The sequence below is a fragment of the Pongo abelii genome, chromosome 7 (genome assembly GCF_028885655.2).
Source record: "Pongo abelii isolate AG06213 chromosome 7, NHGRI_mPonAbe1-v2.0_pri, whole genome shotgun sequence".
In the NCBI taxonomy this organism is placed as follows: domain Eukaryota; kingdom Metazoa; phylum Chordata; class Mammalia; order Primates; family Hominidae; genus Pongo; species Pongo abelii.
The window spans coordinates 91,175,456-91,195,336 of record NC_071992.2 but is presented as its reverse complement, the minus strand read 5'-3'; the positions used below and the strand labels follow the sequence as shown (position 1 = coordinate 91,195,336).

At 33.4% G+C, this 19,881-nt stretch overlaps 1 long non-coding RNA gene across 2 annotated transcripts in view; it reads right to left on the bottom strand.

Annotated features, from left to right (window-relative positions):
* Positions 1-19,881, bottom strand: part of LOC129061054 (uncharacterized) — a 50,564-nt gene that overhangs the window by 11,086 nt on the left and 19,597 nt on the right. For both annotated transcript variants that reach the window (XR_008528024.2, XR_008528023.2), the window contains exons 2-3: positions 6,093-6,205; positions 2,474-2,622 (exon numbers count right to left, since the gene is read on the bottom strand). This is a non-coding gene — a long non-coding RNA (uncharacterized LOC129061054). The remainder of the gene's footprint in view (positions 1-2,473; positions 2,623-6,092; positions 6,206-19,881) is intronic.

Genomic DNA, 19,881 nt, shown 5'->3' with positions numbered 1-19,881 from the left:
ATATGTCTTAGTATATGTTATCAAAAATAATTATGATTATTACATTAAATTGTTGTATGCCACAGAAATAACTAAATTTCTTTGTCTATTGTGTCTTTAACCATGACTGAGTTGCTGTTTTACTTTTTGTCTATTGTGTCTTTAACCATGACTGAGTTGCTGTTTTACTTTGATTCTTCTCAAAAAGTGTTTTTTAATCAGCTACAGCCAAAACTTGCTTCTTTACAGGAATTCACGAAAAGGGCTATTGAATGAAGGTTTCCAATAACTTTGGAGATTGTGACATTTTGACAAGAGAGAAAAATCCTAGGACTGTCATTAGAGAGCTAATGTGTTCATGAGTCCCCATATTGAGCAGAACAGGGATTAATTGCATGGGCTGTACTAACAGAAGTTTTTTGTTTTGTTTTGTTTTTCAGAGTCAAGAAAACATTTTTCTTTCTCCCTCCCTTCCTTCCTTCCTTCCCTCCCTCCCTCCTTCCTTTCTTCCCTCCCTCCCTCCTTCCTTCCTTCCTTCTGCTCTCTCCTTCCTTCTTTCCTTCCTTCCTTTCTTTCTTTCTTTTCTTTTTCTTCCTTTTTTCTTTCTTTCTTTCTATCTCTCTGTCTCTCTCTCTCTCTTTCTTTCTTTTCTTCTTCTCCTTTTTTTTTTTTGAGACATGATTTAACTCCGCTTTCAAGGCTGGAGTGCAGTGGCACAATCAGGGCTCACTGCAGCCTCAACCTCCCAACCTCATCATCCTCCCACCTCAGCCTCCCAAGTAGCTGGGACTACAAGCATGTGCCACCATGCCTGGCTAATTTTTTGTTCTTTCTTTTAGTGGAGGCAGGGTCTCACCATGTTGCCCAGGCTGGTCTCAAACTCCTGAGCTTAAGCAATCTTCCCACTTCAGCCTCTGAAAGTGCTGAGATTACAGGTATGAGCCACCACCTGGTCACTTTTTTCCCTTTGAGTTACTCACAGGCTTTAGCAATTGGGTAGAGTATATATTCTTGTATACAAAATTTGAAGCATATTTCTCTCTCTCTACTTGATTTCTTCAGAATTTGGAAACTATTTGTAAGTATTTTTTATTTATGCCAATATAGTTATTTGCATAAGTTCAATAAGAGTCTGTTTTCTTTTATAACAGGACCCAATTGGAGGCACTAGTTATTTTACAAAGGCTTTAACTGAACGACATATTTTCACATATGAACAGACTGCTGTGAGGAACTTAGATTTACTCTATACCGCTGATAAAAGCTTCTTTGGAAAGACTGGCCTTTTACCTTGTCTACAAGATATCTTTGCAGGGTTCCTGATGTGTGATAAGAAAAACATGTTACTTTCTACTGGCCCAAGAATCTCAAGTTGTTCACCCAATTTATACAGGTATCTGCAGACACACGTAAATCCTTGGCTGGGCTCAAGAGGTCTTTAAAAGTTAATTCTGAGATTCTTTAGGGAAAAAGTCCCAACAAATTACATTTTAAAAAGTCTCTATGGATAAGAATTCTTGTTGCACTTTATGCAAATAACCAGGCCAAGTATAGTAAGACTGAAACTTATTTTGTAAATAATTTGGTCCTTTTATGATTTGTCTATGTCAGAAATGGGGGACTAGAACTGGAGAACTGAGTCCTGATGAAGACTTGAAAATCATATCCTGCTGAAAATCAACTGCAACACAGTAAGTATGCCTTTTTGAGGTTCTTCTGACCCTAACCCTAACCCATAATTTTTCTCACCAAATTTACCTAATTTTTTTAGTAGCTTAGCATCCAAGGTTTTTTATAGTTTATATCTGTCAAGTTAGCTTATGCTAAGCTGTGGATTCACCATATTTGGGCAAAACCAGTCCCTCTGTCATCCTTCCAGCAGAAATAGTCATGGTCTTGTGAATCTTCATATGACCTTATGTTAATATTCAAAGACCAGCAAAAGACCCTAGATAAGAAATCATAAAAGAAACATGCACTTTTCAGGTTGTTATTGTTCTCCTCACAACCATGTTTTTTTTTGTTTTTTTTGTTTTTTTCCATTTGGGATGTGATGAATCAGGAATAATTTTTGGTAGGCTTAGGATTGTTCTCTTGGATTCCCTGGAGGATCCACTTCATATCCTCTGGTATTTTAAAATTTGGCTTGCCTGTGTAATGACACATGGACAACCTTAAAAGGTTGTTCTAAAACCAAAATAAATGTATATAGATCATGGTGTTCCAATAAGCCAGATGCCAACCAGGTATTCACGAGTACTTCTAATTACAGGTGTGACATTTTTATTTTTCATCATTATCCCATGTTGCCCCTCTTCAGCATGAAGGAGCCAGAGGATGGGTGACTAGATTCCTCATGACTGAGGAACTGATCAATGGAAAAGGGGGACTGAAACTGGCCCAATTGTCCCATAAAACTAATATTTAAATTTTTGAATAAATATATAATTTGACCCTCCCTGGTCTTAAAACTTGAAATTTACATCTGTCTTACCTGAATTCCTTCCTCAGGAAACTGACCCTCAGGCAACCAATGGAAACTCGTCATATTACTGCATCCAGACAATGAGATGCATAAAGTAAGCAGCCTTTTGTGGCAATTGCTCGCTTCTTGGAAGTTTTAGGGGAGTCTCAGAGTTCGTCCTATGGGAATAAAATGATAATCACAGAGATTAACTAACTACCCTTAGAAAGCCTCTGAAATCTAAGACTTGTCCTAGAAGGTTAGATTCAGTTGGAGACAAAAAGTTTTTCACTATAAACAAAATAACTCCTTTGCATTCCTATATTGTCACCCATTATAATGCCTCCATGACATAGCTGAATTTCTACCCCGTTCTAACTCTACTTATCTAAGAAACAAGATGCCTGCAGTAAAATTTCCCTTTTTAACCAGACCAGCTGAGACTGGCTATAGCCAAGACAGCCAACCAAATGACTTCAAAAATATCTCAGGCTTTATTATAATCTTATTTCCATGCTAAATGACATTCCCATCACCATCATGACAGCTGACAATTGCCATGAAAATGACCAGAAGAACCCATAATGGACAAAAAGAAAGGTGACACTCTGGTTCTGAGTTCACTGCCCATTTCCAAAATACATATGAATATTTCTCCCCTCACTTCCAATGTCCTCACTTTTAATGTCCCTGTTATTAGAGAAACCCTATATTGTAATCACCTCATCACTTTCTAGTGGAGAGGTTGCTTTGCAAGCCATGCTCCCGCTTCTCCATTCTTTGGCCATGGAATAAAGCTTCTGCTTGATGCTCCCTTTTGGTTTCATGTATTGGCTCTGCAATATCAAACAGGGAAAGATCCCATCTTTGGGGACTACTGAGTTTAATTATAACAATATGAATTTTGGAATCCATCTGGCTGTTTTTGAAAAAAAAAAGCTGTCATGGCTTTTGATTGCATTTTAATTGAATCATAGATCAACTTGGAGAATATTGCCTTTTAACACCATTAAGTTGTTTGATCCAGGAATGGTATACTTCTCTATGTTTTCTTTAATTTGTCTTAGCAATGTTTTGCAGTTTTCAGTGGACATGGCTTGTATTTTTTTTTGGCTAAATTTATACCTAATATTTTATGTATCCCTGATGAGAAATTCCCCATTCATGTACTTTTTATTATTTGAGGATAATTTGCCCTTCAAACTTGGTGTTTCTAAGATTATTTTTCTGTGTCTAATAGTTCTGTGGTTTCAGTAATTTATCTTTAAATGTCGATTTTGTTTTAGGACTAGTTCATGTTTTTCTAAAAAAGGATGGATATTTTTATTTGCTTTTGAAGACTCTCTAGATATTGTCATTTCAATTATTGTCCCTTTGCATTCTTTCTATTGATGTTGCTTTCCCCTTGAAATATCATAGACTTTTATCATTTTATGATATGTTTCATTCAGTTTCTCTTTTTATCTTTCATCTCTGTATCACATTCTAGATTATTTCCATAATAATCCTTCTTGTTCATTAATTCTCTTTTCAATTGAGTTTATTTTGCTTAATTCAGTAAATTTTGAACAATATTTTTAATTTTTAGGAAAGTTTTAATTTTGATTGTTTTTGTATGGTATATTTTGATAATTTTAGTTTCTATTTAATTTTTTGTCTTATAATTTTATTCATTATTATTTTTTAATTTTCTTCTTATTGTGCCAGTATCTCAAGTTCCTGGGGGTATTAATAATACTGTTTTTGTGTGTGTGTGTGTTTTGACGCTCCATATTAATCCAGTTTATGTGGTGGACAATTTTTATTTTCTTTTACATTCTTTGTTTGTTTGTTTTTTTCTTTTTCCTTGAGAAAGTCTCTTGTACCCTGGGTTGTGGAAATATTTTTATATTGTGGTTTTGACATTGTGGCCTTGTGGTGGGATACCTATGCTTTTACTATCCCAGGACAAGTTCTTACATTAATTTATTATCTTGGGCTTTCTGCACCTTCAGATAGGTTTATTTTTTTCCCCAACACTAATGTGTGGCCCAGATTTGGCCTTCTTACATTTTTCAACAGATCATAATTTTTCTCACCAAGTTTACCTTACTTTTTTAGTAGCTCAGCATCCAAGGTTTTTTATACTCTTCTTGTGGCAGAAGTGGTCACCTTAAGAGACTTCCACCACTATGCAAGGATAAAAGTTCCAGTTTCTTTCACTTTGTGTTGCCCCAGTGGTGCCGTTTTGTCATATGAACATTGAAACCCCAGTTCCCAGTCCCTAAGATCTCAATCTGGATCTGACAGGCATCTGTGATTTTGTTTCTTCCTCTAAATGTTTGAATTTTGAGATTCTTATTTGCCTTTGACACCTGGTGATTCCCTTTCTGAATCATCCTTTTAAAATATATTTCTGAATAATTAGAATCTGGATCCAGAGTTCAATACCCTGGATTTAGAGTTAGTGCTGCTTTCAAGTAGGATGAAATTGGATACATTTCTTAACCCACCTATGATTGTTTCTTAATCAGGAAATAGATCAGAGATATAAAAAATGCTAGAGATTGAGATATGAAAAGTAGATCGTTGCTCATGGCTTTGTGGCTGATTTCTGGCAAATGAAATAGGAGAGGAAATAATATGGGCCACTTCACATCTGATCCATAGAAATGTCACATACATAAATCTCCATTCCATAAGTTCATTAGAGGTCAGTGGTTGTAGATTTAACCACTGGAAGAAGGAAGGGGCCTTAGTCTGTGAATCACTACTTCGAGAACTGTATGATTATTATTAAATTCTGAGAGCAGCAAGAAGTATAATTTATGGTGTTAAACCAGAGATTTGGATGTTACACTTTCAATTGAGAAATGTATACCTTTTAATTGGTGTTGGATAGTTTGTTACAGGCGCTGCCATGGCAAACGTGCAAAACAGTAGGCTGTGGCATAGCACTCAAAGTGGAAACTGATATTGGGGACCAGAAAAATGTTAATCCATGATATGCAGTGACAAAAAGCTTAGGAAAATGTTACCTGTGATAATATGCAAGACAGCTTTAGAGGAAGTGACTAGAGTGAATCAAAATTTTAGCATGTAATTGTCTACATTAGTCTGTGTTTGACAAGGCATTCCAAAACCAAAATGATCTCTGGTGAAAATTGCCAAGTTTGACAGCAAAAATGAAAGGGGTAATAAAAGGGAGTCTGGAAATACAGACTTTTGAAAAGAGGACTGCTTCTAGATCCCAATCAGTAGGAGTTAAAACTGAAAAAGGATTTGAGTAATAAAGTTCCATTAAGAATCAAGTTTGCAGCAAAGACCAGATTAAATGTGGTCTTTTCACTCAAGCATGATAGCCTTGAATAGCTTCTTAGAGGGCAAAGCCTGAAGCTATGAAGCAAAATAACAAGGGAATCTTTCAGGAGAGCAGAATCAGAACCAATCAAGGAATTTCACCCACTGATGGGGTTAAAACCCTTCACAACGTCTGCACAGCAAGATTTCAAAATTGCTTTAGACAAGTCTACTGTGTTATATATCAATCTGTCTTTCCTCAATGGGATTTATTATTGTGGTTATCCCACCCCTGCTACACTATTGTATCCTGGGTATATAAGTGTTGGAGTGGGGGCAGAGTGCAGAGGTGATGGAGAAGATATTTTACCTCTTTAGTTACAGTAGCTGAACTGGGAGCCACATCCAGAAATAGAATGAATATCACCTAAAGATAATAGACTTTGAGCTGGATGCAAGGACTGGATGGGACTTCGGCTCCTTCTAGGGAAAACAGAGAAAATCGGTATGTGGTGAGCAGGGGGTCTAACATCTATTAGTAAAGACTAAATCTATGCTCATCCTGCTTAGTTTTTGTTATTCTTACTTGGCACATTCATTTCTCAGCCAGTTTGAAGTTGGGCTGACTGAACTCTAGCCAACCAATTGTGGGTGGAAGTTATGGATATAATTTCTATCCGTACCCCATAAAAAATCCCATTTACAACCTTCCATATTCTTTCCCCATCCCCGAGTGATCTGAAGCCACATATTGACAATGGCAACCTCCCAAGATGGAAGACGTCTGAGTCCTTTTGCTATATGGAGAAGAGCCATCTGAACTTTAATAGATCATGACATGAGTGACAAATGAATATTATGTTAAGCCACTGTGATTCGGGGGTTGTGGCTTATTTTGCCCTTATTAATACACTACCTCAAAGGGTTATTGACAACATCAAATGAGTTAATACATGCAAAGTATTCGGAAGCCTACCTGTCATATAGAAAGTACTTCATAAATATCAGGTATTCTTACAATACACTCTTCAACATTTTTGTGTGTTGGATGGGACAGTTGTCTACACTAGCTAAATCTACCATACTGTAATACTTTTTGGAGGATGGGGTAAAAGTCTAGAGAAATTTGGTCTTTCTTTAAAAACACAAGTTGATAAATGAATTGCTTACTAATTATTAATACATAAACTGATTGTTTAATTAGAATCCATTTTACTGGACCAGTTATTGAACTAGGTAGTGAACTAGTTATGTCCTCCACCTCTGATTTTAAAGAAAACTGAATGAATTAATTATAGACATAGTGAATGTTATGGTCAAGGGCACATATTTTCACAAGTAAAAACTCTAGGGTATTATGACACTTAAGTTCGTGTGTGTGTGTGTGTGTGTGTATTTACATCTACTTCTATATATGTATAACTACATATCTATTGAAATATAGATACGGATATTCCCTAACCTATAGGGTCAGGAGGTACAAGACAAAATCTAAAAGTGTGGTGTAAAACATACTTTTACACCATAAAAGTATGTTTTCTAGATTTTCTGAAATCCAGGCAGCTGCAGACTGATTCCTTAGCCTCCTGGTGTGAAACATGAACAACCTGGGCCAGAATTATTGTTTTTTTGTCGCAGCAGCAAAGGGAAAAAGCCAAACCCTTTTTTCTTTTGCAATGTTTATTTGTCAGTGGTGTCTCTGATGAGATACATGGTTTGTTTTCTTATGATTTAATCTTGGTTCCTTTTTCATTTTTATGTACAGAAGTGGGTAATCACACCAGGAGTGAAGTATGTAAAAGGAGAGTCATTCTCCCTAATAATATGACAAATTGTGGCATCTCAGTAAGTAGTCACCATGGCCCCACATTGGATTAGATGCTTTCTGTTCCAGATAACAATGTTTGCTCTTTAAAGCTATGAAATTTAGGTTGATTTAAATAATTTAGTTTGTGGCTTTTCTGTATATCTTTGTTGTCAATTAAAAAATTTAGGTATGAATATCACAATTAGGAATTAGAAATTTTGCAGATGGTTACACATTCAGAATTATCAAGAAAGCTCCAGAAAACAATTATGTTATACGGTTAATACTTTTCAAAAATTGATGTTTATAAATTTTTTAAATAAAATATTTGCCTTCCCTGCAAGATTTCACACTCTTAAGAACTGGGACTGTCTTTCTCATCATTACTTGTCTAGTTTCCTGGCACAGTCGCTAGCACAGAGTAAATACTCATTAAATAATTTTGAAATGAATGAATAAAAATGTTTTCCATTTGTTGATTACACTTTCAGAAATGAGTTACCATGGAAAAAAATAAGATGTGAAAAACTATTCACTGCATAGTGCCTTCAATGACAATTCGTTTCATTAAGAGTGACTTCTAATTTAAGCTGCCCTTAAATGGAGAGCATATAGCAGCTAAAGTCCAGCAACTGGCAGTTCACATTGATTGAGACCTTACTATTTTTCTAGTTATAGGTTAAATGTTTTACTTCCAGTGTCTCACATTATTCTCTTAAAAATCATATATAGTACAAATATTATGCTGATTTAACAGATGAATAAACAAAGGCTAGGAGAGATTAAGTTTCCCGAGATTCAATAGCTATTAAATGAACATTGTGGGTACTAAAGCAGGTCTGTTTGACTCCCTGAACACTGCTCTGCACCACAAGGGCATCAGCAATTAGGACTGTTGTCCCATTAACTCTATGTTTGTTTCTAGGAGATTGATCAACTTGTATGAGTAATTCACAAAGTTAACAAGCAAAGAATTTTCGAGACCTCTGGCCTCCTTGACAATGAAAGAGTCGCTTGGATAAATCCTTTTGTGGCGTGAGAACCATTCTCTGATTTAGCCCTTTCATAAGTTTGGATTTCTAGTACACTGGGTAATCTTAAAGTGAGGCACTTGGGCACTTGAGTTGGAATTACCTGGATTATCTAGGCAAAATGTGTTTTGAGCTCATGGGGACTTAATTACTGGAGCAGTTGCACAACTCTCCAAGATATAGCAGCCAAGTAATTGAGATGGTTTTGTCAAATTGTGGTTTCCCAGTCTTATTGTTACTTCCTTTAAATTGAAGCTTACTATTGCCATCCTTCATTTCCTAAGACGATAACGTTGATAAGGGTTTTGGTGAGTATGTCTAAGTGTGGCTTTAAACACCAGCAAACTTCCACTAGGTTTTACTCCTCCATAAACAAGAAAGAGACATACTTTTTTCATAAAATAAAAAGTTAAAATATTTTATTACAATAAAGCAATCTACTGGGGAAATATCAAGAAATATAAAGACCTCTTTTTACAGTACATCTAATCAAGGAAACAAATACTGTATAATTTTTAGAAGCGCTGAAATATTCAGCCACATATATATGTAAGTATAATTATACATACAAATGCATATCATCCTTTAAGGTTTTTCTACAGGGACTTTAGAATGGCCATTAAACAGTAGTAGAACAAAAAGCAGCAGGAGAAAAATTAAAAGATATAGTATATTTCTAAGTAATAAAAAAGTTAAAATATAAATACGACTCAACAAAAAAAAATTGCTGTGCATGTAAAATTGCTGTGCATGTAAAATTGCCAGTATATGTGGTTCTTTTCTACTTTTAATCCTGACTCGTGCAAATCTCCTCAAACTACATCTTTGATATCACATAGATTTTCAGATGTCAGTGAAAGCACTACTTGGTTTGTGTCACACACTGTGAATAAATTTGAAAGAAATTATACTCAGTCTAAGGAAGAGACCTTAGCTGTAGTTACTGGAGTAATGAAATTGCCCAAATAAATTCTTGGAAGAGAAATTACCTTGACAACCGCCAATAAGCTCTTATTTGAAATCTTAAAACCCTAGATTGGGTAGCATCTGGAGCAGCTGCCAAAGTACTGTGATGAACTTTAATACTGTCATATATTAAATATAAATATTTTCTGGAATACTGTAATGCAGATGTCTTTCCAAGGCTATCCTGAGAAATGTTATCACTGAGTCTAATCTGAAACATTTTAAAACCTCTTCTTTATAAACATTACAAGTGAAAGGATACAGCATATTACCAAGGAAATAAGATTAAGAACAATTCTTATCTAAAAATGTGATTAGAATTCTTTTCTGATTATCGTGTGAAAAATCACTTAATCATTTGCAATAACTATGATTACTTATTGATTGTCTTTAAAGTTACCAACTGCAAAATTTGTACTAATTGTTGTGTTTATTCCTCCATGAGATTACAGTCTGATAATTCTAAAGTGAATCTGTATGCATGTATTACAATCTGTTTCTTTATCTCCTTATTTTCTGTGATTAAGTATTAAAATATGTGCTCTGGACAGAAGTCCTAGGGTAAGTATTTTGTGCCACTGTATGATGGACAGCTCAGCACCTGAGTTTTTTCATTCATAAAGTGATTAATAGATTAAATTAAAAGAGATGAAACTATCTTTATTTTTCGTTACATTGGTAAAATATAATTATTTGTAGATTCATTTTCCTATCCCAATCTGAGCTAGGATTGTACCAAAAGATTTTATTTTAGTTATTTTTTTTCATAAATTATAATTGAAAGTCTACAAAATGTTTTCAATATTATCAATCAGTATAGTAAATCTTGCTATGTATTTATCAGAGAAAGAAGAGTAGACCAAATTCAATCTTATTATGAGTACAAGATAGGATGATTAAAGGGTCAATGATATGGGAAAACATCATGCTTTCTTAACTTGAAACTTTTCTTTTTTTCTTTCCTTTGAGACAGGGTCTCATTTTGTCACCCAGGCTGGAGTGCAGTGGTCCCATCTCAGCTCACTACAACCTCCGGGGTTCAAGAGATTCTCCTTCCTCGGCCTCCCAGTTAGCTTGGATTACAGATGCCTGCCACCACCACCTTGCCTGGCTAATTTTTGTATTTTTTGTAGAGACAGGGTTTCACCATGTTGTCCAGGCTGGTCTCGAACTCCTGGCCTAAAGTGATCCGCCCAGGTCTGCCTTCCAAAGTGCTAGGATTACAGACATGAACCACCATACCCAGCCTTAACTTGAAACTTTTCTAATTCAATCTGTTAACAGATTTTGAATCTGAACTTGGCTAGTTTGCAAGTCACTTTTTATTTAAAAATTATTCACTGTAATTAAGGTCTAAATTATTGTGGTAGGTATGTCCTCAGAATAGTTAGAGTTCGGTTTATGAGCAGGAAAGATAGTAGTTGAAAATCTCAAATCTCTGAAGAAAAAGTCATAGTTGAGCTGAAGGCATTTGAGTGTGTTTGAAATATCAGTAATGCTTCATATTTCTGAAAACATACTTTGTTCCAAAGTAAGCAACCACTTCATCACTATACAAAAAAATCTCACACACTGACTTCCGGCTTGTTCATATAATATGAATCACATCTCTGTTTCTGTTTGTCTGTCTCCAAGCTCATCCAGTTCTCTGCAGAGTCATGAACTTGACCCATGATTGTTACTTGATGCAAGGTGGTTTGAATGAAATTGTATGTGTCCACTTCACAACTAAGTGAATCTTCTATCTTCCATTCATCTTTTTTTAACTCTTCTCCAATATTTTCTCCAGTGGTTGTGGCTCGGAATTCTCATGAGATAATCTATGGTGCATTTGCTGAAATAAAAATCAGAATACCCTACCCAAAATTATTTGAATATCATAAAACCAATGTCACCACACTTTTGGAAAATTATAAATAAAAAATGGGCAAGAATCACGTGGAAATGGAGCCTACATAAGTAATAGAAAAATGGTACTTTCATTATTTTTTGGGTTTGATCATAGCACTTTAACAATTAACTAAAAATTTGGTGCCAAATATTTAATATATAGCTAATTTGTGGTGACTAAATATTCTATTTTATAAACATGGAATTACTTAAAATAGATTGTCATTTATTGTCTTAGGAAACAGCCACAGAAGTGGTTGTACTGTTACTGTTGCATAGATTCACACGATTTAACAAAACTAAAAAATATTTTTTGTCATGTCTTTTGTGGTATAAAATTGCCTTAAAATTTTATGGAAGAAAATAATACTCCTTAATAAAAACTTTTCTGAAAAAAATAGATTTGTGCTTATTTCAATTACCCCAAATATTTATTCTTATTTTTAAAAAACGTAAAGACCATTCTCTCTCTCCCTGAGTGAAGCACTCCTGATTTTATAAGTATTTAGTAAGTGGGTCAGTCTAATCAAGTAATCACTTGCAAATTATATATTAAAAAGATAGTTTGAGTGCATAGTTGGACTAAATTATTTTTACTTTGATCTATTTGTGAAATTAGTTAAGATTTTTACCACTGTCACTATAATCACCGGAAGGAAACAATACATTTTATTATGAATTATGTTGCAATGTTTAACTGTAAAGCAGTTATATAGGTATTTATTACTGAGGCCTTTAATAATAGCTTTGCCACATCAGATTATTAATCGCAGGCAATAATTAGTTCAAGCATTTGTGTACATTATGAGACCCAAGTAAACATTTTCAGTTGGTTAACAATTGCACTTGACCTACCAAATCTATTTCAGAATACAATTATTTGGTAACTCAGCAAGAGATTCTGTACATAAATTTAATCACCTAAACCATCAACCCCTATACATCTTATATGGTCCATTGGAAGATAGTTAAAAAATAAAATGATGTCAAGAAGGATATGACATAGTGAACTCATGACTGAAATCATTTTGGCTCCCTTGTATCTATGCAATATGAATGGAACTTAGTGAAGCTGTCTACTGAAGAATGGCTGAGTAAGCCTCAACCAATTTAGTTATAATGTAAATTCAATAAATACAATTCCATAAAATACTAATTCCAGGTCACTTATTCTGTAATGTAAAAAAAATTGCACAGAAAAAAGTCTCAGATATTGTATTTTACTAAAATTAAATGCACAGAACTATTAAATGTTTTTTAAATATATGGAATACTATTAAATTGGTGCAAAAGTAACTGGTTGTTGCCGTTAAAACTTTTGCACTAACCTGATATAAATTGTAATGCGTATATAGCATACAAAAATTATTTGATATAGAGAAAAATAATGGCAGGCACAGTATTATAATCCAATTGACTTTAATTTTCCATTGTATACTTGAAGTTACTTTTAGTAATAGTTGTGTGATTACTACCTTTACATGCCTGGAAACCATTGTTGCTTTTTAAAAATATATTAAATAAGATAAAAGATGTGAAACTATGTATATCTATAGAATAAAAACCATACAGCTTATATATTACACAGCTGTGTAACTTTGATGAGGGAGTTGCATTCAAACTAGCAATTTATATATTCTATATCCTTATAAAAACTCTTTGTGGTATAATTTTGCACTTCACCAAAACCTCATTTTGAAGAAATATTAGGATTTCAATATGTATATTTTAAAAGACCCGTTCATATTTCATATATGGAATTTTAAAAGCACTAGGATATTTAACAAGATAAAAAGGAATTTGATTAAAATATTATTGTATATTTAATATACAGTTGGAGAGGTAGAGAAATAGCAGGTGCCTCAAATCTACTTCATTTTCTTAATCTTTTTGTTTTAAATTTCCCAGTTTCTCAGTTGATTATTTTAGGAAGAAACTTCAAAGATGGAGCTGATATCTTTGAAGCATCATATGGGAAACTGACTCTGAATAGCCCTTTTTACAAAGCCTTGAATCTAAGAGCTCACAAGTCTCAAAAAGAAAATGACCCTGCCTCTGCTCCTTACACAATAAGGGTCAGGCACAGTTTTGCATTTACAATATAGTTAACTTTGTAATTCTTCTGCATGCTGTGGGACATTTAGTTATTATAATAAGCTGAATGATGTTGAGCTTGCAATTTAGAATCTAAGTGAAAAATTTTAACATTTGCCAATTTGAAATGTACATCTCATCAAAATTTGAACTTGTTCATAAAAGAGTTGCTTCTTCTACATGCCAGACCATTTTTCCTACTAAGAATGAGCTTTTAAGTAGATAAAGAGAAAATCATTTAAAATAGACCAGGAAATAGAATTGGCATTTCTTATGTTGAAGAAGTGAAGGAATGAGTTCTTGGTCCAATATTCATCTCTTGAATAAATTTCATCTCAGGCTGTCTTGACATAAGCATCTGCATTCCACTGACCTTTATTTTGTAGTCTAGAGAGACTGAGACCACACAGAATTGGTGCTGTTATAGCTAACTGTACTTAAACTTTGTGTCTGATCAACTTAAGTGTATTGGATTTGAAAACAGTTAGTCAATTGTTTCTAGTCCCTAGGTGGTGGTTTATGGTAATGTTTGCATCAATACTAACAAAAGCCATACCACAGTACAAAGTACATCAAGGAAATGAAAGACAAGGCTGCCTGTTGTCAGTTCTGTCTACAATAAAGGCAGGATTCAGAGCCGGGGCAGAGATCGTTAGAGAAACACAAAAATGAATGAACCACAGAAATCGTAGGGCTGATGGTTCACATCAAAGGTTTGGGGACTGGCTAATGGGCAAGGTTGCACACAGGCCACAAGACATATACCCTGGACTCATTTGGCCATACAGAAAGGTCACCAAAAAGAGGGGAAAAAGCTCATAAGATAGCATAAAGCAGTCTTCTGTAGAAACTGTGTAAAGAGAAGGAAGAGGAAAAAAGCAGCATTACCATTGCTGTGTAAACTATATCCATATCAAATGATATTTTTGGTGAACAAATCTATTTATATTTTTATGTCAGACAGCAAAATTCCTAATATTGAGAAATATAATATGATGCTTTACATTTGCTGGAGTATTTTCTGTCCACATAAGACCAATATAATGCATAAAGTGTCAATTCAGTAAAATGTAAATCCTCTGAACCTTCTCTTGTATAAATAAAATGGTCCTAATCATTTTCTTAATTGTTTCAAAGAATCGTATGCCTGGAGAACAGTGAGTTGTATATGTAAGCAGATGTGTACAAATAGAACAATAATAACAGAATTGATTTTGATATTTTTCTCGCTTTGTATCAGCTTATCATGTATAATTTTAAAAGCACAATTAAAGGAACTAAATGCTACAATAATATGACATAGTCGTACAATGGCATCTATTAACGTAAGAATGTAGTTATCCTTTATTTGAAGCCTAACCTCCAGATACCTGCTGTGCTGCTAGATGCTAGAATGTCAAAGAAAAATAAGTGAAAGCATATCTCATCATGGGGTAAATTGCCTGTTGAAAAGAAATGTACTTAGTTTCTCATTTGAATGCTGCTTTCAGTTAAAAAATGGGAAGGATTGTTATCAAGGTAAGGACTAATCTTTCCTGACCCAAAAGAAAGAGACAGAGAGAGAGAGAACAGAGAGAGAGATAAAGAGAAGGAAAAAAAAAATGTCTATTTCAACAAAAGCAGCAATTCAGAAAAAAAATTAAAAACAGGCCAATAATGATTTTCATTATACTTTATGCCTATTTTAAGCTTTTATTGTCAATTAATACAATGTAAAATCCACTTTAAATTGAAAAAATGTGCAAAATTGGTGATTTCTATTATGAAAAGTATCTGTTATAAAGTTCTTTGTGATTCTTATAATCCTATTTAATCACATATACCTGAAAATTATTCATAATATGTGAAATACATGCCATGCTGTACCTTATTATCTTAATGACACATATTAGTCATATTTCAAATGGACAGGAATCCCCTCAAGTCTAATAGAAATAAGGATTTTGCATATAAAGATGCATATTTACACAGGTAAGGCATTTTTGCAAAGGACTTTTGCATAGAAACAACTATCTAGCACTTTGTAAATAATATTACATCATTTTACTTTATATATATTTTCTTCTTTTTTTTGCTTAGCATTTATGAAATGGCACAAATGTTAAAGCAAGGAAATAATTATTTCCATAAAAAACTCAAAACATACACTTAATTTTTTAATATAAATATCAATTTAATACTAATAGAATAGTATCAAATTGTCATTAACATTTTTTTAAATATACCAATGCTTAAATAAATATCAAATTTCTTCAATCTGATTTATGTGCTGCAAAGCACTAATTCCGTTGCGAGGTCTGTAACTAATTTACCCAACAATTTTTTTTTTATTGATTTACAAACAAGATTAATTTTTCATAATTTGTTAGATATTTTAAAAGCTTACACATTTGACTGTGAACACAGAAACATTTATCTTTTTAAAAAGAACACTACCTCATTAATAACTGGAGCATCATGTTGTTTACAGATAAACATAACAATTTTAATTTTTCTATAGGGCAATTTTTATACTAGGTTCACAAGTCCCATGACATTGTATTTTTATAATATTCCAATGCTGCAATTTAAAATAGTTTTTAAAAGAGGAAAAGATAAATCTTTTCTGAAACATGTTATTGATGTAGGCTTACAATACAGGAACACAATTTCAAGCTAACACATAAAATTTTATTAGACAAAAAATTGTTCAAAAAATATTTAAAACAAACAAACAAAACCCAATCCATTCAAAATAACAAAATGTGTTTGCCTAGATATGTAAAAAATCCAAGGACATTTGAACGTTAGCTGTCATTATGGTCCAGTTCACTGTTTATTTCTTTGGTATGCATCTCCTGACCTGTATATAAAATTCATAGTTTCAAAAGTGACATGTGCAAGCCTTGGACAACTGGGGAAAAGGCATATTTCCTGACCTTGTAACCATAGCAACCACTTGCTGATTGGTAGCAGGCAGGCTCTCCATCCTTTACCACTGAAGGCAAGTATGTGAGGTTGCTGGCTTTGTTTGTGACTCGGGCTTTATTTACATGCAAACAGGAATAGCGGACTTGAAATCACTTTTTTCTGTTAAGCATCCAATTATAGTCTTAAAAAATTAAAAAAAAACTTAATTTTACAGCTTTATAATAATGTTACAATTACAATAAAAACAGAACACATATCCCACTGAAGCTGAGTGTAGAAGCTTAACTTAGGATCTTTTTCCATTTAGCTTTGCACCCCACTATCAATCCTCAAACCCTAATAACAGGAAAAAAAGTGTACATATGTATATTTAGCAATATGTAACTTTTAAAAAATTTTCACAAAATCGGTGAAATACATTTGATAAGATTTTTATGTAAGGAAAAAAAATAAACTCCTTTAAATTGTGCTAACACTCTATTTCCAGAAACTCCCTTAAATGGTAATTAGGCAAGCATGTAATACATAACTTTGCATCCTGGAGAAGCTAAGCCATTTAGAATTCCCTTCCGGAATGACCCAATACAAATTTCTTTGGATGTCTTTGCTTCACATGCAGGATATTTGCTTTATGAAAGTAGAAACCTTCCTCTTCATTTTCTTTTCCCCAACCTTTTCCACTTTCTTCTCATAACCAGCTATTCATGATATAAAAAAAAAGTGGAATTTTGTAAGACTCAGTTTGGTGAATAATCTGTTCATGGGATTCAGAGGATGAACCAGGCATATACTGAATCAACTCTGACCCTTCAATTGAAGTTTCTCTCCCATGCCAAAGTTATCTTTCATGATGGAGAAGTTATATGAAAGTTCTTCTTAGCAAATCCTTGCTTGAGTACGGTATAATGAAAGAATACAAAGTGAGAATTGAACATTATATTAAAAGACATTTATGTGTCATCTTCTAAAAGCAAATGCTCTAACTTTAATATGATTATATTACTGAGTTTGTATTTGTTAATAAGGTTTGTTATATGCCATTCTATGAAATAAATTCCATGAGCTATACAATTAATATTTTCCTGAATTCCTCCATTAATTAATATGAATACACTGATACATTGTTTTATCAAAATGTTCTGCATTTGTTTATTATATAAGCACGTCTTCACAAATGCAAACGTGCTTATATCATATTATGCAGTAAAATAAACATGCAATAAACAATTTCTGATCATGTGAGTTCAAAACACAAGTAGAATTCCCATAAAATACTTACACAAATTATTTTTACTTACAAAGCTCATTTGAAGTATAAAGTTTGTGTTATTTTGCATTAATATTAAGATACACATATGACAAGCAAAATTCCAAAATAAATTGAATTTTTAAAAACCATCATGCTAGTAGTTTTATCCAATTAGTAAGTGCCGATTTTGATTATAAAAATGCTCTGTAACTCTCATAAGATGTATCATAATAAAATTTAAGAATTCACTATACATGTTCACAGTCTCTCTGGCACCTACTTAACAATTCTACATAAAACTCTCAATCTTACTTCTTTTTTCCTTGTGGAAAGGTCATTTTCTGACTTATTTGTATTTTTAAAATATTCTTGAAAGGGATACAATTATTATTTCTTGTTGTTGTTTAATAAAGGAGTTTAGGTTAATACTAACAGTTTTATAACAAAACCCTATATTTTCTCATAACCTTTATAGATGTACATACTTTAAATTTTTAATACTTTACCTCCATATTATCATACTTCTATATGGGGAAAAAGAAAGCAAAATTGTTGCCTTATATAAACAGTAAAAACATCGAGCTTTGTACTAGCACTTAACCAAGATTGGGGAACAATTTTTCATTTTTGTACATAATGGTGGTATTCAGACATAATTTGATTTTAGTATAACCTGTAAAGTTCTTTCCCTGCCCTGACGTACTATATAAAACATTTCTTAACTCATTAATGTCAAGTATAAATTAGTTTTATATTGGAATTTTAACAGTCCAGCCTCTACGGGCTACATAAAAACCAGACCATTGTCAGAAATGGTGTTAGGCTGCATGCAAATTTAAACCAGGTATCATCTATCATTAAAGAAAATACAAGATGAATTAAACTTTGGGGTGTCCATTTCACAATCCCCAGCACCACAAATTATTTTGGTTTATCTATACTTTAAAAATATCAACAGTTTTTGCTGAACACATGCAGAGCAATTTCAGCAATAATATTTTAATGTGCTCTCTGGATTTACCAAATCAGAGTATGACTAATAGTCAATGTTCAAATGTCTAGGATACATTTTCTCATATATATGCTCTGAATATCTGAACAGGCACGTTGTATTGTATTAATATCATAATTCAAAGGGAAATTTATTAACCCTCCAGTATTCCCATCATTGCTAAAAGTTGCAAATTCTAGGTGGCAGAACCTAGACAGTAGTATCAAATTTTAATAACAATTCCTCTTCTTCAGTCAGGGCTATACTGGAGAAAAGCATAAATTGCTGTGACTGACCGTTGGTTGTTAGAGAAGCAATCTGACTTCTCCACACCCTTATTTCAGTGTATCTGCTCTGTCCCTCAGCTCTATTAATGATAGCATGAAAGGTCACATGATAAACGAGTGACAAAAATATCAAAACATATTAGCCTGTAGCTTTGTTATCAGTGTATGACAGAGATGACAGAAAATTGTATTTTTCCCCTGAATAATTTTGCGTTACATTTTGCTGGCTAGGCAGAGTGAATTAGGGAGAAATTCCTGCCTCTGACTGTTTGTCGCCTTTTCTGACATACTTGAAGTAATAATATACATTAATAATAGGGACTGTTCCCAGAAAATGGATAAGAATTCGAGATCCAACAGTCAGTTTCCATTCTACAACCTGCTCTCCTTGTTTTTTTTTCTAACAGGAACAAATATTCTTGAAAAATATGCATAAAATTGAACATTATCAATATTAGTGCTATAATAAGCTTGGGTAGAATATAGAGCCGGTGAATGAATCATGGAACATTGACCAAAAAGATAAAAAGAAAAGTAACCTAAAAAGCAACTTCAAGGCACACAACATTATATTTCAAACCATACTATTTCATATTTAGTGAGAAACATGTTCTCTAATTAAATAAAGGTGATTTTAATAATTCTTAATCTAACTTGTTGAGATGTGGACCCAGTAATTACAAATTAGAAGCAGAATTTATACCTGCTGATTTACAGACTGTCAGGGATTGTAAACCCTGGGGAGATGAGGTTTGCAATCTTGGAAAAGAGAAAATAGGAACTGGCGAGGGCTTAATGTCTTGCAGAGGTAGGGTGTAGTCTCCAGTGGTAGGTTAAGTCCTGCCTTATCTACGTCATCCTTCCTTGGGTGAATAACAACATCGTCAACTCAGTCCTATGCCTCTCTGACCACCGTAAAAGGCATCATTATGGA